General features: G+C 40.0%; 1 protein-coding gene across 18 annotated transcripts in view; it reads left to right on the top strand.

Moving 5' to 3' along the window:
- foxp1b (forkhead box P1b) overlaps positions 1 to 23,257 on the top strand; it is a 164,954-nt gene that overhangs the window by 31,607 nt on the left and 110,090 nt on the right. For 12 of the 18 annotated variants that reach the window (XM_083532779.1, XM_083532775.1, XM_083532772.1 and 9 more), the window contains one exon: positions 6,219 to 6,268. The exons of 4 other annotated variants lie outside the window; for them this stretch is intronic. The gene's annotated coding sequence lies outside the window, so the exon portion shown is untranslated. Of the gene's footprint in view, positions 1 to 6,218; positions 6,269 to 12,927; positions 19,512 to 23,257 lie in introns of those variants that run through there. 2 more of the 18 variants (XM_083532785.1, XM_083532783.1) reach the window with 1 other exon arrangement.

Genomic DNA, 23,257 nt, shown 5'->3' with positions numbered 1-23,257 from the left:
ATCACAGTGCGTGTGCCTTTATGAAATGTGGAGTTATCTGTACATCTTGAGACTAGACTTCTAGCTTCTGTTCCTCATTTTGCCACAACTTACTGTACCAAACCCCACTGTTGATGGTTTGATGAAATTATCCTATTTTGGCCCAAGACAGAAGTGAAATTGCTGAATATGAGGTAATCGTTTATTTCTAAGTCACCACTTCCTTAAACATGTGCTATTACTCATAATGCTGCCGTCCTCCAAAACACAGGCCGCGCTCTGCTGTAAATGTAATGGTACACTAAATTTATGTAAATATTCAGTTAGACAATAATGGAAAGCAGAGCGCGTGATGATCAGGTGGTAACTGGTTTTCGTGCTTTGTGACTCTAGTTGTACACATTAAGAAACTCTACAGACGTAATTGTAGAGTTCACTGAATAACACACCCATGGTCTACTTACTTTGCTCAATGGCCGTTGCTCTACTGGTCCAAAATTCTTTTAGTTCCTTTATAGTTTTTAGTTGTTTTTTTTTTTTTTTTGTATACATGGCTGACTGTATTTTAGCTACTTGTTACTCTATTTCTTTGATCAGTCATTCATAAGAATCTAATAAAGAAACAAAAATATTGTTCAGGTGTATTGCTAGGTGTATTAAGTGCAATCTGTGCACTCTCATCTCCAGTAGAGCTACCGCTAAGCTGTTAAGATGTATTAGCCTAAAGGTGACTTTTAGCTCCTCCAGTATTGGAGCTGCCTGTTGTGTTAGGATTAGCTCTGATGTACGGTGGCCGAGAAGTGCAAAACACATTAACAAATCCAAAAACAAATTAACAAATCCAAAAACAAATTAACAAATCCAAAAACAAAACAACAAATCCAAAAACAAATTACCAAATCCAAAAACAAATTAACAAATCCAAAAACAAAACAACAAATCCGAAAACAAATTAACAAATTCAAAAACAAAACAACAAATCCAAAAACAAATTAGCAAATCCAAAAACAAATCAACAAATCCAAAAACAAATTAACAAACCCAAAAACAAATTAACAAATCCGAAAACAAATTAACAAATTCAAAAACAAAACAACAAATCCAAAAACACATTAACAAATCCAAAAACAAAATAACAAATCCGAAAACAAATTAACAAATTCAAAAACAAATTAACAAATCCGAAAACAAATTAACAAATTTAAAAACACATTAACAAATCCAAAAAACACAACAACAAGCCAGACAAACCAGAAAAGGTAGGTATAGTTTAGGAAGGTAGGTATAGGAAACTTACAGATCATTGGACAAGACACCTGTCAGTCAAGATATACAGGTGAGTGACAGGTATCTCGTCCAATGATCCATTCGTAAACTATACCTACCTTTTCCGGTTTGTCTGACATGTCGTTGTGTTTTTTGGATTTGTTAATGTGTTTCGTGCAACGATTCAGACAAACCGTAAAAGGTAGGTAGTTTGTGAATGGAAACTTACAGAACATTGGACGAGACACCTGTCATTCAAAATATACAGGAAGTACAACTTTTCTTCCCCTTTTATTTATTTATTTATTTATTTATTTATTTATTTATTTATTTATTTATTTATTTATGTTTTTATTAAGCAATTAACCATATACAAACAACATGACAATAACATGTACAATTTACATTACAATACACAGAACAGGTGCATAAAAATACAAATATATACACATACATAAATACAATTTATAATATTCATCAAATTAAAGTAAAAAAAAGGGTAAAAATAAACAGGGCTATGGTTTATTCTGTAAATCATATTTTTCTATAAAGGACAAAAGATTCATTGCATTTTTCTTTCTAATCACTTTTAGGGCTGTTGTGAAAGAAATAAACTCATTATAAAATGCAAAAAATAAAACGTTGGTTTCAAGTATTTCGATTTTGTATATAAAATCTTCCCATCAGAATTATATTATTAACAAGAAAGTCGTCTCTGTTATTGTTTATTACTGCTTGGGTTCCTTGGTGGTCTAGTGGTTAGGATTTGGTGCTCTAACCGCCACGGCCCGGGTTCGATTCCCGGGCAGGGAACCAAACCCAGCCATTAGAGTTGCACAAACAGTGCCGGTCCCAAGCCCGGATAAATGGGGAGGGTTGCGTTAGGAAGGTCATCCAGCGTAAAACGTGCCAAATCGTAAAATTTCTTAGATCTTTTTGTCATGATATACTGCAGCATCTCCAACATCACTGCATATGAATTTCCTTCCTCAAAGTATCTTTGGATTAATTCAAGTTTCTCCTTGCTTGCCAATGTTTATTTCTGTTATTTTTTATATGATCTGTAAGTTTACGTTCACAAACTATACCCACCTTTTCCGGTTTGTCTGAATCGGTGCACGAAACACATTAACAAATCAAAAAAACACAACGACAAGTCAGACAAACCGGAAAAGGTAGGTATAGTTTGTGAATGGAAACTTACCGAGGATTGGACAAGACACCTGTCATTCAATATATATATATAATTTTTGGATTTGTTATTTTGTTTTTGGATTTGTTAGTGTTTTCTAATTTGTTAATTTGTTTTCGGATTTGTTAGTGTTTTTGGATTTGTTGTTTTGTTTTTGAATTTGTTGATTTGTTTTTCGATTTGTTAATTTGTTTTTGGATTTGTTAATTTGTTTTTGGATTTGTTAATGTGTTTTGGACTTCTCGGCCACCGTACTGATGCACTAAAAAAAAGGCACGCATTTGTCTTGAATAAATCTTTACACAAAATAGTTTGGATGCCGGAAGAGTACACGGGCAACTGACCCATATGTGGTTCTTCCCCAAAATGTTGCCACAAAGTTGCCACACAATTTTCTAGAATGTATTTTTATGCTGTAGAATTATGATTTCCCCTTTACTGGAACTAAAAGACCCCAATATGTTTCAGCACTAAATTGCCCTTGTGCACAGAACAAGCTACACGTAGGCACAGTTTTCCTAAGTCGGAGTGAAAACTTGAGTGTTCTGTCGGTAGTCCTGACCTCAACCATACTGAACGCTGAACTGGAACCCTGGCAGCATCCCAGGCCTCCTTGGCCGACATCACTAATGCTCCTGTGGTGGAAGGAACACCAATCCCCACAGGACCATTGCAAAATCTAGTGAAAAGCCTTCCAAGAAGAATGAAGGTTATTATAACCTCAGACGAACACCATGTTTTACTGTGATTTTTACAGTAAATGAATGGTATTCAACTAGGAGCAGGAAGTATTGCAGAAGGTGTTGGTAGCAGATGTGTTTGCACTCTTTGTTACATATGGAGCAGAGCAAGAAAAGACCACGCTCAAACATGGGAGTGGGATTGGATGGGGCTGGTTGTACGTGTGGTACCATATGATGTTTAATCATGTCCAATGACCACAATTTGATGGCAAGACTGTGGTAAATTATTCACTGCTATAAACTGCACCTACTACTGTAAGTCTAAGAGAACCAGGCTTGAATATTGTTCTTTCTTTCACACACTGTAATTTTAAAAAGAACATGTGGCCCAATGCATCTGGATTAATTTGCTTAATGTGCAGTAGTTGCCTCTTTGATCTTATCACCTGTGTTGTATTTTAATCGCCTCCTCCTCCTAAACCTTCTTCAAGGACAAAACAAGCGTACAAGTAAAAAAAAAAAGTGCATGGATCTCCACGTCAAAGTCCCCGGAGCTCACCATGGGCACCAGATCCCTGTGTGGTACCAGCTGTTCTGTCAGATCAATGCTTGAAACTTTCTTAACGCAATTCTACTGGGTAGGACTCAGGAGAATAGCCACAAAACAAGCGCGCTAGGCGAACGAGAGTGTTGAATTTTTCATCGTCGGTGCTCTGTAGCACTGTACTTTTTTCCCCCCTTTCTCCCCTCCTAAGCGGGCGTTGCTCTCATTCATGAGCAGATGTTCAGCGCTGGTGCAAGCTGCAGTCAGCATGAACTCTGCTGGCCTCTCTACCATCGACGGCAAGGACGTTGGCACCGACCCCCGACTTCTGAGAATTTATGTCCAGTAAATGCTGCCTGTATGTTTTTTTTTTTTCTTTTAATTTTAGCCACTTTGGCCAGTCCAGAAGCTGGCCAGAGATGGAAAAGGTGCGGGGGGTTCGCAAGATTCTGACAGACCATCAGTCTTCATATCGACACTGATGAAAGACCGGACCAGGTCAGCTCCAAGGGAAGAAAGAATTCCGCAAGACAATTTTAAGTTTTTTAAGTTTGTCATTAATTTCACATGACACTTCCCAGTGTGGAAGCAAGAGAATTAAGAACCAACTTGCTAGTTTTGGTAGTTCGATATAAGAACAGCAAAGACGACTGTATCATTCGAAGATATGAGCTTTAAAACCCGGTGATGGATTGGCTTTACTGGACAACAGGAAGCGCTGGTAATGGCTGTGTTACGGCACGCTAAGACCCAGGTGCTGCCGTGGTTAGCCAGGTGGCTGTGTTAGCACGGCTGACCTCCACACACCCGAGAGGCTACAATGCCATCTAGTACAGATGTAGTTTTATGATCTCAGTTCATTTACACCCTGCCATTTCAGTATCCATGTGCTCTCGTGGTCTCAACTCATTTCATGCTTTGCCTTTGAACGCGGTCACAACATATGTTCACTTTGGAAAGAGTGTGAAACGAGTTTTTTTTTTTTTTTTTCGTCTTTCGTTGAAGTGGCTCTAAGACTGTAATTGAAGGATGATGTTTTTTTTTTCTTTTTTCTTTCTCTTTTTCTTTCTCTCTCCCTTCATGCGCATGTTTCTTCAGCACGTTACCCACTTCACACTATCTAATTGGCCATTTTCAGGTTGGGTTTATGAGAGCAAAACTAATTAGTGTTTCTAAATTCAGCAAGAGCGTTGGTGGGGGTGGGGGGGGGTAGGGATAAGGAGAAAAAAACTTGGTTGAATTGATTGTTCTGGTTTCCTCTTCAGTGTCAGACTCTCAAAAATAATATAAAGTCTAATCGCCTTTGAACGGCTCGTATTTCCAAACCACTGCTGAATGTCATCGCTGCTTTCCTGGCATTTTGTTTGGCACGATCACAGACCCAAAAAACCCCTGTCTCCAAACTTTTTTTTTTTTTTTCATTTGTATTTTAGCAGAATGTTTGAAAAATAACAATGCCGGGTATTTTTTCTAGGTGGAGTCGATTCTGCTGTTGGGGAGACCCCACAGTTTGCAGTAGTGCTGTCTTTCCCTTGTTACCTTTATTCACAGAACTCCAGCTGCAACTAGCCCTCAGGAAGGCCACCCCTCACACACACACACACACTTACACACACACACACACACACACACACACACACACACACACACACACAAACACTGTTTAAATTGGCAGACGCCATACTCTCCTAAAGCTTTTGCTGCATCGGCAAGAAAGACACCAGCCGCGGCCGTTCCTCCAGCCAGGATGTGCTTTTTTTCCCTCACCTCTTTCACCTCTTGTTCAGGAAACACATTTCTGTCTTCCTCACCTCTCATGTTTTTTTCCCCAATGATGAGGAGAGAGAGAGAAAAAGAGGAATCATGAGATTGAGTGACAGCACAGCATCCGTCGAGGATAGGGCTAATATGTAGCATTAGAACATGATCCAGAGCACTCCCCACCCTGCACCCTCCTTCTTGTCTGCTGGGGTTTCATTATAGTGAATACAAAAAAAGTTTATAGGTCATTTTAACGACATACCATAAAGCTTACACTATTTTTATTTTCCCATTTTGACACCGCAGGGATTGGTGTTCAGAGGGCCCAGTAATTAAGAAGCCAGGAATCTAGGGTTAGGAACAAAGAGTGTTTAAATGCAATTAGAGCACTGGCACGAATCAATCTGAACTCAATTACAGTTTTCTTGAATGTGCTATTATTTGTTTAATCAAGGGAATTTTGGCCCTCTCTAAGATGCTAAATATGTACCACCAGATATTTTAAACAAGGAACGACAGACGCTCAGAGGAACCGGGTTAATGTGGCATTAATGAACAACTGATTCAAAGTGACCTCTCTCGTTCCGTTTCTCCAACTCTCCCTCACCCCTCCCCTCTCGCGAACCTTCTTGCAGCAGTCAATCAGATTGTGTGGAGAAGATGCAGTCGGAGTGGATGCTTAATTAGCACAAAGCGTTGATTGAAATGAAGTACTGCAGGTGGAGTAGTGTTCCAAACTCATCTCTTTTCTTTCTCTTCTTTTATCTTTCTCCAATTTCTCTGTCTTCTGTAGGGAGAAGAGCCCAGTGTTAAAGTCTTTCTGGATGCTGAAATCAGAGACAAGTAAGTGTCTGATGCTTCGAGCAGTACTGGTTGGGTATGCACTGTTGAAATACATTCTGCATTATTTCCATACAGTTGTGCTCAACAGACACATAGACTTCACAGATTCTCTGGTTCAACACAGTAATAGCTTCAGACGAATTGTCTTTTCTCCTTGTCACACATATCTTTTTCTTTCAGGCTACCATCAGAGTTTAGTTGTTTGTTGTTTTTTTTTGTTGCCTTGCTGTTCATGACCCCTGTCATACTGGCATCTGTCCTATGTGGTGTGTAAACATGCAGTAAACAAACAGTGATGCTGAGAATACACCATGTTACCAAACTAGGCTTAAAGGCCTTTTTGTGTACTGTAAACGTTTACTGCAGTATATGACCTTCAGTCAAACACACGCACAAACACACACACAGGTTTATCTTCCACGAACCTGTTCATCTTTCACTATGCTGCTACTAATAAATGAGAGCTATCCTGATCCCTTTCCATTTGGCAAACATAACCATGTTTTTGAAAGAATGACCATGTTGAGGTGTGCAAGCAAAAATGTGGCATTCGCATTTGGATTCTGTTATTGTTAACCCTGAAGGCTATGAAAAAGCCTTTTTTCCCCTGGTTATGAAATTTATTCATTTATTTATTTATAATTTTTTTTGTCTGTCACAAAAACTGTCCAGATCAAGAATATTTTCTTGGGGGTCTGTGCCTCTGTATGGAATTCAACACTTTTAGACGGTTTACCACAAGATGTAAATCATTTGTAAACCTTAAAAAGGAAGACCAGATTAATTAAGACATAAATAAATAAATAAATAAATAAATAAATAAATAAATAAATAAATAATAAGCCCGAAGAGTTTTTGTTTGTCTTACAGATGAGACAGAGATACTGTATACTTGTACCATAATGATAAGAAGTGAAGACCAGTGAACCTGGTTTATGGAAAAAGAACTTGTATTATTGGTGTCCCTGCTGACAGAAGCAGAAAGACTTATTCTGAATTGTATAGGTCCATATTATCTGCACAGGTTCAGCCAAACGCTTCAAAACCTGCACAGTGAAGAGAAGCACATTAAGCCAAAGCATACATTACTTCAAGCCTTTATATTTTTAAGTAAAGTGGTACAATATTCTGCAGTTGTATTTAAGCAATGCAGGCGAAATGCCCTAAAAACAGTCTTAGCACAGCATTACCAGAGAAGAGTATCTGATGCACCATGTCACAAAGCTAATTCATCTCAAACTGTTTTCATGGACATAACAGTGAGTTCTGTGTTCTTCAGTGGCTTTTCCATCCACCGGGCCTAAATCTAACAGAAGAACTTCAGAATGTGGCACAACAGGAGATTCACAGTGTAAAAGCGCCCAACTTTTTGTGTAAACAAAATCACCAAGAATTAAGGCTGTTTTCAGAGCCATAATACCCTTTTTTATTTTTATGATGTCTGCATTACTTAGTTATAAAAAAAAAATAAAAAAATAAAGCATATTTCCAATTATTTAGACATGCAACCAAAATATTTCGTATGCCATTTAAGAGCACGTTATGTAACGGAGCACTTTTTAAGAAGGGGAAAAAAAAAAACGTTTCGAAAGGCTGCTGGCTTTTGCATGCAAAAAAACGTTTTTGTTTTTTTTGCACAGTAATACTTATATCTTAGTGACTTTAACTGTAGCATGGTTTGTTGGTGCCAGAAAGTCTGATTTGAGTATTTCAGAAACTGCTGATCACCTGGGATTTTCACACAAAACCCTCTCTATGGTGTGAAGAAAAAAAAACTCAGAAAATTGGAAAATTAAAAAAGAAGTTTGATAAGAGAAGGTAGACAAGAGCAAGGTTTAGACTGGCTTGAGCTGATGGGAAGGGTCAACAGTAATTCAAATCAACACTGTTTACAACTGTGGCGAGCATAATATCTCACATCATGCTGAACTTTGAGGCTGGATGGGTGTGTGTATCATTGACTGCAAGGGATTTTGTATCCAAATACACAAAATAAATAAATAAATAAATAAATAAAATAAAATAAAATTAAATTAAAAAATAGGCTTACTACATTTTGAATACATTTCAAATTTATCGTGGTAGTATACAGAATCAGAGTTGTCATTCTTTGAATGTTTGTTTTATTGTTATTAAAAATGATCTCTCTAAACTCTGATCTCAGCACAAATGCTAATGCAGATTTGCCATATTACCTGTTACATAATTATAATCATTTTAATAATACGGTGCTTTGAGGGATTGACTTGTTATCTAATTGTTTTACCCCAGTAATGTTGTTTGGATGTACGTGAAAGAGCACACCACATTTCTTTTGAACAATTTTAAGTCCATATTCAGTGCAATGATTCGATTCGCAGAAACCGTAACCAGTCTTACCATACCTATATGAAAATACGCCTCTGCCAGCGATCGAAAACAGTGCTCAGTTCTGTCACCGCAGCCTGTAATCAATATGCCGATTCTCTTCAGGCTGTTATGTGCATGACTGTGTTTATTTTTCTGGACGTTTGACACTTTTCATCTCTTGCTCTGTTTATTGCCCTTCTCTAGTTGTTATCTCGCCCAATGCTCTCTGTTCTTAGTAAAATATACAGTATATTAGTCAAAGTGAAGGTGACGTTTGAATTTGATTGCTGTTCATATGAAAGAAGACACACATCCATTTTATCTCCTGTTGAGTCACACCCATCTCTGAGCACTCAGCAACATCATCGACACCACACTCTAGTTCAGAAATAAGCAAGTTTTAACTCGTGACTCATTTAAGATTAGTTGTTGTAGACATCACAGCAAAAACGAAAAGAAAAAGTACTCAATGTATGATCTTCCTCCTGATATGTTGAGATGGGTTAATGTCTACGGTGTATGTGTATATATATATGTGTGTGTGTGTGTGTGTGTGTGTGTGTGTGTGTGTGTGTGTGTGTGTGTGTGTGTGTGTGTGTGTGTGTGTGTGTGTGCGTGCTGAACGTATGTAAAGCTTGAGTTACTTCTGTATTCCACAATTATTTTTTTCCTTGGCCCTGAAACCACTTCTGCCACTCTCTTAAAAGAGGCAACTCTGCTGGTGAGGTGCACTTCCCGAGCTGTGTATCTAACAAATTAATAGTAAATGGAAAACATGAATGTAAATGGTGTCATTTGATCATGCAAATAAGCTGCTTGGCCACTTTTTCCCCCGCCCCCGTAAGAAATCAGCCGTATTTTCATAGTCAGTTGTGCTTATGAAACTTGTGAAAAACAGTCTATTTATCAATGAGTTTGCCTCCAACTCAGTAGGGATGCGAATCTTAGCCTGGCTTTAAATGACCCGAACTTCATCAGGTGTTTTGTAACAAATAAATAACATATAAATAAAAATACTGAATAAATTAAAAATATATTTTTCTGAGCTCCTATGTAAAAACATTGGGTTTATAATTTTTTAAAACAGGTCTGCAGATGTAACACAAGTGCTTTCTACCTTTTAAAACGATATGGTCAAGTTTTTTTGTATTATTTTTTATTTTTTTTCCAGGCTCATCCACCTTATTTAATTAGAAGTGGTTTTCACGGTGAGTGCGAATCCAGACTAATGCGCTATCTTTAACGCCTTGCCCATAGCTTACCACTTTCTTTAAAAGCTCTCGCAGAACTCATAATTGCTCCTCATAGGTCGAAACGCAACAGTGAGAAGAATAAGAAGGCTTTATTCATGGCTCTGTATAAGAACATGAAAAAATGGTCTTTAAATAGGTTGATGGAATCAAATTATATTTCTTATTTAGTCATTATGGAAGGCAGAACGGATCCCAGAGCAAGCTATTGTGTCTTTAATCATTCCATTAGCAAAGGCAATGCAAGTTAGCGAGCTTTCAGTGTGTATATTAAAATAGACTTTAAACATATATAAGGGCCCATATGCCCACAGTGTAGTGCATTAGGGTAAGAGTTGTCTGACATCATACTGGAGTCTACACACATGCGCACACACACACACACACACACACACACACACACACACACACACACACACACACACACACAATCCATGTTGGCCAGGCCTTTGTTTTGAATGTAGTGTCAGTGAATGTAGGGTCAGTCTCACCGTTTGTATTCATATGTTGTCACTGTCCTGCTATGGCTTGACGTTCCCTTTTTTGTGTTTGTACTCTTTCGGATTTTTTTTTTTCCCCTCTTGTGCGACATGCCCGCCATTAAGTGCGGCTGCTGCTCCGATCTGTGTAATAGCACATGAGGCAGACAGTGTTACACAGATGTCTAAGGAAATTACATTAAACATCTGTCCCTCATGTCTTTTATGTACTGGCACAGAGTATAGTTTCTAATGATTGATCACAAACACAGTAAATGCGCATGAATGCTTGAATATGAGTATGTTTTGAGTCCAGTGTGACAACAACAAAATGGAGCAGCAGTCTTCATTTAAAGCATTGTGATTTGATTAGTCACAGTGCCTTTGGGAGCAGAAATTCTACTACCATTCTATTGAGACTGCACAGATGACAAACACTTATTTCATAGTCAGACATTAGAGTGCTGGGGGCCCTCTATTCTTGGCCAAAGCTTTAACAAGACGCAACAAACAAGGTCAATGTGCAGTGATAAAACACTGATAAAACTGATAAGTACAGTGCAGTGTATAATCGGCAGAATGCTAGCTCATGTTGGGTTCATGACAAGAGAGCTTAAACACACAAGTCTGCTTAGAGCTGTTGCACAGAGTTTCTTTCGAGTAATAAAAAAAAAAAAATAGGAGCGCATTTAACCTGTCTACAATTTTGTATGGTGAGCATGTTGAATAATGGCACAGTTGACATCAGAAAAACAAACGATCAGAAAATCGTACAGTCAGAAAAGCAAACCACAAAACTTTTTCTCGGACATTTTGTATTACATATGTGGTTTCACCTTTTTAATACACTGCGTGTGTTTGAGTAAAAAACTCAATCTCTCACACAAAGGTCACCGCCTCTCTTTCCCTGATGTTTTCCGTACAGACGTGTTCTCTCTCTCTCTCTCTCTCTCTCTCTCTCTCTCTCTCTCTCTCTCTCTCTCTCTCTCTCTCTCTCTCTCTCTCTCTCTCTCTCTCTCTCTCTCTCTCTCTCTCTCTCTCTCTCTCTCTCTCTCTCTCTCTCTCTTTGTCTCTCTCTGTCTATCTCTCTTTTTTCTCCTCAAGAGGGTTATTTATTTATTTTAATCCGACTGCCTTTTCAGTCTTTTAAAAAGGAATTTGTGAAATGTCCTGCTGAAAAATAAAAAATAAAAAACTTGTATTCTTTAGAGAGAGAGAAAAAAAAGGAAATAAAACTCTTTTGGCAGAAGTTTGTGCCATTTTAGTCATTTTCCAGGAACTCCAAGATTTGTTTGCATTTCCCTCCTGGATGAGGGGGAGCATGTTATTTTATACTAATCAGCACAAAAACTACGGTTTATGTAAATTTTATTTCGGCGCAGTCAGTTTTGCTGAAATGCTATACGTGTGTGGGTGGACTGAGTTGCACCGACTCGTACTGACAGAGGCCCATGCGTGTTTAACTGACCAGCAGCTTCAGCATGTCAGAGACCATCATAGCTTTTATAGTGTGTTGTGTATCTGAGTGAAAGGGCATGCTTTTTCGGACCCAATGCAAACCGCTACCAGGCAATGAGCAGCTGGCACATGTATGGAAATTGCTAGCAAATATCTTGATTTAAAGTAAGCTATTTAAATATTCAAATCTGGACTAAAAACAATTGGAAAGGACTGCTTTGCATGCAGTGTTATTTGTAGATGGAGCAGAAGAGGCGAGATAGCACGATTGGAAACAGATAACTTTCTGTAAACTGATTGCAGTAGACACAACTAAAAGGTTACCGAGCCTACTCATGCATCTTGGTGAGTGTTCATGGAGAAAGCTTGTTACCCCGCTCCTTTGACTTCACTGACTGATCATATTAGAATGATTTTAATACAGTAAATGCCATTTGTATATGTACTGTATAGTTCTTAAATGTTCTACTTTAATAGCCTTTTTGACTATTAAATCAGCACTGATACACTCACGCAGGTGTGGATGTTATCCGTTTCTTCCCCTTTTGGATTAGGAGAATATGCCCTTTCATTACGCTGCCGTATGACCCTTCATACTTTGTCCCTGCATTTTTAAAAACAATAGGATGTATTGTGGACTTGCTCGGCAGATTTTTTTTTCAAAGTCTCCTCTCTCATGCATGTTGCACCCAAAAAAAAAAAAAAACCCCGTTTGTGTTTGATGGGGGAGGAAGATGGCTGAAAAATCGAGACAGAGGAGGAAAAAGCTGGGGGGATAAAATAAGAGGCAGAACACTGATTTACTTGGGAAAGAGTATGATGGCGAGAAAACGACGAGCGGCAGAAGGAAACGTGGAGTAGTTTGGCAAGGTTGAATATGGAGATAACTGCTCAAGCAATCAGCCATGTATAGCGAGCATCAAGAAAAGTTGTAATTAAAGAGAATCAGTGATTTAAAAAAATATATATGTTAATTCCGTTCTTTATGCCACACAATGAATCATTTAAAGCCAGGAACCGGTGCAGGACACTTAGTTGTGTCATTGTCCACCCACTTGATTAATTGGTTATCTGTCTCAGCTTTACATCTGAATGAAATATCTATATTCATTTTTGCCTTTTTTTTTTTTTTTTTTACCCCTCCAACACGGGTTGCACACAAAAATTGGATTTATTTCAAATCAAGCGATAAAAAAGACATTGTCAAACAGGGATTCCGAATGCGTTACGCCCCAAAGCTTTAGTGCCAGACGGTGGTGGATGCTTTATATATTGATGTAAGAGTTACAGTGGTCTGAGAGATTCGATTAATATGCAAAATGTTCCTTTTTTTTCTTTCGGATATACAGAAATCTCACAAAAGTGAGTACACCCCTTACACTACATGTATAGCAGTATGGTTTTACTGTCATTTAAAAATTACTCAACATTCAGCAATTATTTTCTAAATAACTGGCAACAAAAGTGAGTACACCCTAAGTGAACATGTCAAAACTGTGTACTAAGTGTCAGTATTTTGTGTGAGCACCACTGTTATCTAGCACTGCCTCAATCCTCCTGGGCATGGAATTCACCAGAGCTGCACAGGTTGTTGCTGGGATCCTCTTTCTCCAATCCTTCATAATGACCCCGTGGAGCTGCTGGATGTTTGACACATGGTGCTTTTACACATGCACATTCTGCTTGAGGAGGCCCCACAGGTGCTAAATACGGTTCAGGTCTGGAGATGTACTTGGCCACATCACCTTCACCTTCCTCAGCAAGGCAGTTTTCATCTTGGTGGTGTGTTTGGGGTCGTTTTTTTGTTGGAAAACTGTACAGCCCCAGACTATGATGCTACCACCAGGCTTGATTGTTAAGAAAGCTACAATTTACTTGGTTCTCGTCACCACACATACCGGACACCATCTGAGCCAAACAAGTTTATCTTAATCTCATCAGACCACAGGACATGGTCCAGTAATTGATGCTGTTGGACAGGTAGTCTGATGCTGATTTGTTGCAGTGTGAGCGTATGGTCTGAGCTTTGACAAGCGACCCTTCCGCTTCTGCACCTGACGCACAGCTCGACTCTTGCGAGTCCTGTTCCCAGTGAAACCCATCTTGGAAAACCTCAAGTCTGACCCTGACCAGTGCACTGTAACAGATTCAGGGTGTTACTGATCTTCTGGCCATCTTTGTGGAGAGCAACAATTCTAATTCTCAAATCCTAGCATGGTTACACGACACACCGCTGTCATCACTTGGGTGTACTTACTTTTGTTGCCAGCTATTTAGATAATAATGGCTGTATGTTGAGTTCTTTTTAGAGGACAGTAAATCTGTACTGCTTTACAAGCTGCACTTTGACTATAAAATATATCCAAGTTTGATTACCATAATATTGTCCTTTGAGAAGATTATACCAAAATGGTTGCTGAAATGTGAGGGGTGCACTCACTATTGTGAGATACTGTACACACTGTAAGAGGTGTATAGGTTTACACAAAATGACCTTGAGATAACCCCTGCAGATTTGGAGATTACAAATCAGACTTCTTATAAGACATTAATCATGAATGAGAGTGTGTCTGATGCATTACTTCTGTGCTAATACAATTGGAAACGTTGTCTGATCACAGATTCGAAAGTTTGTACATTTCCTGTGTATAACAAAATGAAAGGGGGATTCAGTGATTCCGCCTTCTTAGAAATATGTTTTATGCTTATGTTTTTAGATTTCTTTTTTTTATTCAGCATTTGGTAGTTGTTAATCAGATAAACTAGTAACACGAGCGATAAATGCTTTTCTACGAATGAAAAGTTTCGTCTGTGTACTTGACAGAAAGCATCTTTCACTAGGCACGGAGGTGTACGACTTTTCCTCATTAGCTGATCATTAGTTTTTATTGAATAATTGATTCGTGCGCCTTGAATAATTGAATGGTGTTAATTTCTGATCAAATTAATATCACCACTCGCTAAAATATTGATGTGGTGGCAGAGCAGTTTATACGGACGGAACCGTTAACAGTCTGATAAATAGACACGTGGACACGTCTGGAGCCATTCGTCTTTCATCCCTATTCCTGGAACGATTTGCATAAAGAAATGAAAAACGATCTTCCTGGAGTTAGAAGCCATCCGAGGGAAGTTTTGGGGTTTTCTCTCCAACTCAGAATCAAGGCGGAAAACGGCAGTCATCCGTTATTTATAGTATTCTGCAGGTCATTATCGTTATTATTTTGTTTTCCTTCAGACAGGATCATCTACACATTCTGCAAGAAGTAAACAGTTGGTAACACCTTGCTGGAGAAACCGTCCTCGTTATCCTTTGCCGAACTCGATCTTTGTGAGGTCTGGCGAACTTGCTTTTAGGATCACTGTTCTTTCGAAACACTCACTTTGTTTCCAGCTCAAGGTTTAATCTGCTGCCGTTTAACTCGAGATATCCTTCAATTCATTTTTGTTTGTATAGTGTTTTTCACAATGGCCATTGTTGCAAAGCAGCTTCACAGAAAAAACCTGTCCTTTATAGTCATAATTCCTTTAATAATGTCAAGTTGGTCAGGGTCAGAGTACACTCCCACCATCAGTAGGCATAAGGTTTTGTTGGCGATAGGCTGTCTTGGGCCTCCATGTTGTGAAAAGTTTCATTTTGCATGTGAAGTCTTCCAGAACTCTTCTAGAATTCTAGTTTACTTGCATTCCTTCTCAGGGATCTTCTTAATGTTGATCAATGTACCACATTCTTCAGAGGCAACTAACAAGATCTTCGGATTCTTTTTTTTATTAACTTTCACTTCTAATGCTTCTCCTTGGTGTCTTGGGGACATGTTAGGAGGAGGTCCACTTTTTTTTCGCCGGGACGTGTTTGTTTTGAATGCCTTCCACTAGTATTCTGTTTTTCTATTTGTGGATTTGGGGCAATTTTTGAATGGCTTCCTTGCCATGCCCTGACTGATGAACACTCACATTAGTTCAGGAAAAGAAAAAAATGCCTCATGTCTTACAGCTACATTATCTAGCTTGCTTAATCGTTTAAGAACGTCGTTTCTCTTATCTCATCTCGCATTTCTTTGATGTAGGCCACAAGTCTAAGGGGGCACTGAATTTTGCACCGGCAACCAGTGTGAATGTAGGAATTGTGTGTGGGCATTATGATTATTATTCAGTTATATATCTGAACATCTAAACGTTTAACATCTTATTGCCGCTGACGGTATCTCTGATATTTAGGAATGGAGTATTGTGGCATTGTTACTCATGTCCCTGATATTACATTGTCATAGTTTCCAGGTCTAATGCTGTGAATTTCCATTTGTGTTTCCACTCCTACATGTCTGCTGTGTACTGCCAGCTCACGTCAACCCCAAACCGACTGCACATTTTGACTGGAATATCTCTAATCAGCCCCAAACACCACATCGTGTTAGTATCGTTTTAATGCTGGATAAAAGTCGTCATAAAGTGGCAGTGTAAAGCAGTAGATAACCAGTGACTGACGTATAATAATAATAAAAAAAAAAATTTAATGTGATATTTAAATTATTTTCACTCAAGCAGTGAAATGGGCAGGGGTTTCCACTGGTGATGCTTCAGGGGCTTTGTTTCTTGTGCTGCGGCTCATTAGCTGAGCAAGTCTGTAGAAACACACACATACTGTATATACACACACACACTCACATACACAAGTGAGTCAGAGCCCCTTAAAGAAGTGTTAAGTGTGGCGTTTAAAGCGCTTGCCTAGCTTTTGGGGAAGGGCTAGCCAAGAAACTGGCCTGATTAAAATGACAATAGTCTAATTAACTCGACCCCGCTTTCGACGCTTGGCCAATGATCTTCCCTTATCATAGCTGCAGCTTTGTCTTCCCACTTCCAGAAGTGAGATATTTGGTCCTCTCTCTCTCTCTCTCTCTCTCTCTCTCTCTCTCTCTCTCTCTCTCTCTCTCACACTCACTTACTATAATGCTCCAAACCAGTTTCTCCTCCATGCAAGATGTGCTAATGGCAGTTATTTTTACAAGCTAATTAAATCAAGGGCTTTCTTATTGCTATGCACCAAAGCCTTGGGGGAGTTTGTCACCCGAGGAGGTGACGTTAGCGTTAGAATACCTTTACATAGTTGTTTGAACAATTATACATAGAGGAGCTTCTGGCTAAAAGCCAATCTCGTAGTGTCAATATATTCCACATTCATACTGTAGCGACATATTGTGTCATGTGATTAAACATGTGAGCTTTTGAGCACAATCTGTATTTGCAGTCTAGCAGAAACTGGATGCCTGCTTAATTACGCTCATTTCGAGCCGACCTCGAGAGCGATTAAACCTAAAGCTAGTCAAGGAGAAGCTAAAGTGTGCTGGAAAGAAAGGCATTGTCCTGACAAGTGTGATAGGGTGGGGAGAAGTGAGAGTTTAAAGCACTACAGCAGACCTTATTCAAAGGTGTACAACGATGGAGAGAAAGAGACAGACAGACAGACAGACAGACAGACATAGAGAGAGAGAGAGAGAGAGAGAGAGAGAGAGAGAGAGAGAGAGAATAGAGTCACACAGATAATTGAGGAGGAAAGCCATTCAGTTCCGCTAGCCTTGTGTTAGTGATTAATGTCCATTGGGAGATAATTACGCTTTAGTCTTGTTAATGAAATAAAAACTTTTTGCTTTCCTCTCATCTAAAGTGCGAGGGCAGATTTTGCTTTGGCAGGAGCACATTCAGAACGCGACACATGCACACGCACACGTGCGCACACACTCATCCAGAATATGCAGAGGCTCCGGATAATTTAGCCCTTGCCTCTTAAGAAATGCTAAGAAAATAAACATACCCCCTTCGCCCCCCCCCCCCCCCCCCAAAAAAAAACAAAAAAAACAACAAAAAAACTTAAGGAAAAGAAACAGCAGCACTTTCCCGTTGTATGATTTGTGCAAAGTTAGGAAGCTTTTAAGAAAAATCGCCTTGCACGTCCTCACCACGATATACAATCCTCCCTGTTTTCTAATGCACTCTCTGTTTTCTTAGTATTTCATTCTGCCAAACAGGAGCAACTGCATTCTCTACCAAGCATTCGCACTGATAGCAGAAGAAGTTTTTTCTTAGTGGAAGCAAGCAGGTCAGCACTCGAAGTCGCAATTTCGGAGCTCATCACCCAGCCGAGTTATGATTAAACAGGCTAGAAAATATCTGGGTGAGGATGATCACAGAGCATTCACTCTGTAGCTTTTGGCAAGCAGCAAAGAGAGACGGAGAGCGCGGACGTGTTTAACAGTGCTATACAGGAGTGCACATCTGGTGTATAGAGCCCTCCGACGAGTCATACTTAACCCACCCCCAGTCACAGTCCTTCACTCTTACATTTCATCATCTGTTCTCCATCACTCTCTCTCACTCACTTATTTACTCGCTCACTTGCTCGCTCACTCACTCACTCACTTACTCACTCACTCACTCACTCACTCACTCACTCACTCACTCACTCACTCACTCACTCACTCCTTCTTTGGCCTTTCTGAGGCCATCTGTTGTTATTATTTTCTTCTGATAATTGGCCTGAACAATGGAATGTCTGTGTCCCCCCTTGCCTTTGAAACGTGACGCCCTGTTTATTTTAAGGAGAGCCTGCTTTTCGGCCTCTCTCCCTCTCTCGAGCGCTCTTTCTCTCTCGATCGCTTGCTCTTTCTGATGCATCCGCTCTGTCCGTCAGATAACTCTCTTCCTCGACACAAAAAAATTCATCCCGCATTCTCAATAAATCTCCTTTCTTTCTCCTGCCCCCCCCCCCCCCCCACTCTCTCTCGCTCTTGCTCTGCTTTCTTTCTCGCTGTCTCCGTGCTCCAGTGGAGGGATCAGTAGGTGTCTTCGAGAGTGTAAGGCTAGACTCTGTTCTCCACATAACTTTGCTCCTGTGGGCTCAGCCTCTGTCCACATTTCAGAAAGTAAGACTGGCACCTCCCAGAGAGAGAGAGAGGGAGAGGGAGCAAAGAGTGTATTATTTTATAAACTCCTTAGATTAGCGGCGTCCTTCATTTCACCCTCTGTTCAACGTGTGCCTGGTTTGTCCACTAGGAGGCGGATGTGAAAGACAACCTTTAAATGATTTGCACTTGCCTACAATAGCTACCTTTTAATCGCAGTAATGGGACCTAATTAATAAATGTTTATGAACTGAAATAGTAAAAAAATGTTTTTACAATTTCATAGCCTTTTTAAGAACAGAAAAATCTTCCCTTACATATTGTATTTTTTTGGGCAGATGATGAAATTTTTTAGTATTTGTTAGACATCCTGGTGTCAGGTAGAGCTGCTCTGAGAGCAGTTTGGGACCCAGGTAGGAAGTGTCCCAGCAAGCAGCAGCGTGACTAGTGCCAGTGCTTCATTTGCTGAGTGTTTGTGTTTATGCAAAGGGGGGGCCCTCTTCCTGCATATTTAATCTCAGGCTCTGGCTCTGGCTTTTGTTGTGTTTAGACCACATACCTCCAGTCTCTGTGAAGAGAGAGCGAGAGAAGGGAGGAAAAAAAAAAAGAGAGCATGTGTGTAAGAGAGACAGAAAGTGTGTATGGGAAAGGCTGCTGTTCACACACTCCTGTCATCTCTGCTACAGAGTTCCAGACTGCGACTAGGAGAGTTTTTCTTTCTGGAAATACACACGCACAAAAAAATTAGGTTGAATTACAGGACAAAGTGAAGTGTGGAGTATTGAGTCGAAGGCTTCTGCCACGTACATGGGTGAGTTATCGAGGTGTCTTTCTCTTTTCTTTTACTGCTTCTTTCTTTTTCTGAGCCATTGATTGAGATTTGTCTACCGCTGAATCTCCCAGCGTGTGAATGTGTGTGTGTGTGTGTGTGTGTGTGTGTGTGTGTGTGTGTGTGTGTGTGTGTGGCAAGTTTAAACAGTGGGCAGAATAAAGTAAAGCTCTCATGGCTCTGACTGTAAAAGCTTATTGACTTGCGTTCCCCCAGTGTTCACTTTACCGCTGTATAAATCTGACCTAACTACAGTGTGCTTGTCTCATTTATCTAGTCAAATGAGGTCTTGGGTTTATGAAGAGGACTACATCTGTCCTGATACAGTAGACACCCCCCCTGTCCACCTCCCTCCCTCTCTCTCTCTCTCTCTCTCTCTCTCTCTCTCTCTCTCTCTCTCTCTAGTTTGCTCTCATTTTGAAGACTTTCTCTCTTTTACTCACAGAATCCCTCTTCCTTTCTCTCTCTCTATCTGTCTCTATTTCTCTATCTCTCTCATTTTGTGGAGTTTCTCTCTTTTTTACTCATAAAATCTCTCCCTCCCTCTCTCTCTCTCTCTCTCTCTCTCTCTCTCTCTCTCTCTCTTTTTCTCTCTTTCTCTCTCTCTCTCTCTTTCTCTCTCTCTCTCTCTCGCTCTCTCTCTCTCTCGCTCTCTCTCTCTCTCTCTCTCTCTCTCCATCTCTCTCTTATTTTGTAGACTTTCTCTCTTTTTTACTCATAGAGAATGATCTCTCTCTTTCTCTCTCCCTCTCTCTCTCACTCGCTCACCTTCATACAGTTGATTCTCAGAGAAAGACTCCAAAGCGTGTGCGCCTGCACGAGGCTAAGCACCCAGATCTAGTCGAGCCGTACCCGCTCGCTGTCCCCGCTCGCTGTCCCTGTCCACACTTCCACACAACTCCTCACAGTTCACTTGCTCACTGAAAACTGGCTAGGGTTTTTTTCTTTACCTTTTGGATGATTTCATTCGAATGTGTTTGTCTGACGGAGTGGAAGAATGCCCTATTCAGGCCTGCTAACTTTGGCGTAGTGTAAAGAAATGCGACAGCTTTGTTTGTTTTGGGACAGGAGTGAAATTCCTTTTTCCTCTGTATTAAGGCAGCTGTGAGTGTGTGTGTGTGTGTGTGTGTGTGTGTGTGTGTGTGTGTGTTTGTGTTTGTGTGTGTGTGTGTGTGAACACTCTGTGTACTTTGTTCTACCCTCAGCAAAGAGGCATGGTAGGTTTGAAAAAATCACGAAGCTCAGACAGGCTGACATTCAGCAGACTGCACTTCTGCCTCTCTTGGGCTTGACCAGAGCATGGGTTTAATTGGTATTTGTGTCTGTTTGCGTGTCAGAAATCCCTCCTGTTTACTGTAAACGTGGGCGTGAGACACAAAGCCAGAATGCGCCGATTGAAGATTGAAGGGGAAAATATGATTTATTGATGGGTGTTTTGTTTACGAGTTCAAGCTGGTTGACTTCATTCATGCTCGCTTGATAAAGTTTCTAGAGGGCAAGGCAGAATGTAAGGCATAGTGATGAGAACGAGTGTGTGTGTGTGTGTGTGTGTGTGTGTGTGTGTGTGTGTGTGTGTGTGTGTGTGTGTGTGTGTGCATTCTGCGAGTTTGACAGTCTTTTGTAAACAGTTGTGTTTGTTTCAATGTGACTCAGACATTAAACTTTCCTGTATTTCAGAACAGAGACAGTGGCTTGGAAAGTATTGTGCGCACACACCTTAAGCACACACAAGAGCCAAGCGAATATAGATATCTTCTCCTTCTCTCTCTCTCTCTCTCTCTCTCTCTCTCTCTCTCTCTCTTTCTTTCTCTCTCTCTCTCTCTCTCTCTCTCTCTCTCTCTCTCTCTCTCTCTTTCTTTCTCTTTCTCTCTCTCTCTCTCTCTCTTTCTCTCTCTCTCTCTCAGCTTAAATCACGTTCAGTCTGCTTTTATTAATCCTTGCTTTTTCGACTTTATATTTCCCTATCTATATCTCTCGCTCTACCGCTCCAGCTGTCTGAGACTGATCGCAACAGTTACCATTTACTGCTTACCGATTAACGTTTAGTTTCTGCCTATAAATAGCCATAGGCAGTTCAAAGTGGTTGCGTTTTGTTTTGTAGTGATGCTTTACATTACCATTTTGACTAACGCCACAGACTCAACAGATGAGACACGTCTGCTTTGAAGTAAAGCAGAGAATAAACGTGTCTTTATCTGTTCAATCATCTTTAAACAGTCTGCTTTCGTTGTCAATTCTCTTTCTTAAACACGCTGTGCTTGCCAGTTCAAGTCAGAATGAGTAAATTAAAGGTACATGTATGTACATGTGTGTGTGTGTGTGTGTGTGTGTGTGTGTGTGTGTGTGTGTGTGTGTGTGAATTCTCCTTTTTCTGACTTAACGGCTTTAGCCAGCTAGGTTTTCAGTAGCTGTGAATCCCTGTCCGAGATTTTTGTTTATATGGCTTGGTCCCCATCCGGGCCAAGGCCAATCATTGTGCACTAGTCATTCCCCATTCTCGCGTTCCTTATGGAATATGACAGAAATTCAATTTTATCACTCTTTATTACCGTGTATAATTTGATATTTAGCCCAATTTTTGTTGAATGGATCCTTCAGTCCATGATCGTGTTGCTGGTGGATTATTTATGAAATAGTGCCTTAGAATAGCCACATGTTTTGGGCACTTTGCCATCATGTGCCTGAGGGAGGAGCTCAGGTCGGCCCATTGGCTGCGATCGGGTTTTGCATAAATTAATATGCTAATGAGGCCAGACAGTTCACAAACGTCCCGGAACAAAAGTAGCCACGGATCTGGCGTCGAAGCGTGCGTGAGCAATTAATGGCCTAACTCGACGCTAAATATTCATGCGCTCTTATGTTGCCGGTGAAGTGAGTGAGGAGAACGTCCATTAGATCTACTGAAGAGGCGTTCAGAATGACCGTAGAGGCCTTTTTGTTGCGATCAGCTTGTTTTTTTTGTTTTTTTTCGCTGAGTGCCAGTCCATCCATGGAGTGTGTGTTTTGGCTATTGCGATGATGTAAATGTGGATGCTGAAGAGCAGCCTGCACTGATGGTCCTCTTCAGGTTTTGGGTTTTTAAAGAGAGGTGGTTAATATTCATGCATATGTTCACCACGCACCCACTTTTAAAAAGAGAGATGATGGTGATGGTGGTGGTGATGGTGATAATGATGATGGTTGTATTTTTATTTCATGATTAGTTCAGCAGTCACTGCAGGGCCTGTCTTTTATCTGCGTCCTGCAAAAAAAAAAAAAAAAATAATAATAATACAGTTGCGGGGCTTCCTGGATTTTGTAGTTCTGTGAAAGCAATGCGTTGTAAACACAAGCATTTCTCAAACTTTTCACTGTTTACAGAAGTTTCCATGAAATCCATAAAGACTGCTTTTTCTAAGAACCTTCTTGGTGTGCTCTACATGTCAAGGTGCTCTTAAAGAAACACAGAGAGCTTATTTCCTGTTTTGGCTATTAAATATTGATCGTATTCCTACACATAAGAACAGGATCAGTTACACTCTTGGCAGTCCCTGAGTATGAGTGTGATATGACAAAAGATCCTATTCTGCTGCTCAGACATTTCTACCACACAGTGTGTGTAACAATATTTTGGTAAATATATATTTTTTTACGCTAAAGCTTATGATCATTTATTTACCTTTATCTACATAGTTTAGGTATTTTAAAATGCACAGAATGTAATAGTAAGGATTTAAGTACGCTATTGT

Source organism: Silurus aristotelis (genome assembly GCF_946808225.1).
Source record: "Silurus aristotelis genome assembly, chromosome: 2".
Lineage (NCBI taxonomy): Eukaryota > Metazoa > Chordata > Actinopteri > Siluriformes > Siluridae > Silurus > Silurus aristotelis.
Note: the sequence above shows the minus strand (reverse complement) of the source record. Positions and strands in the feature narration are given on the sequence as shown.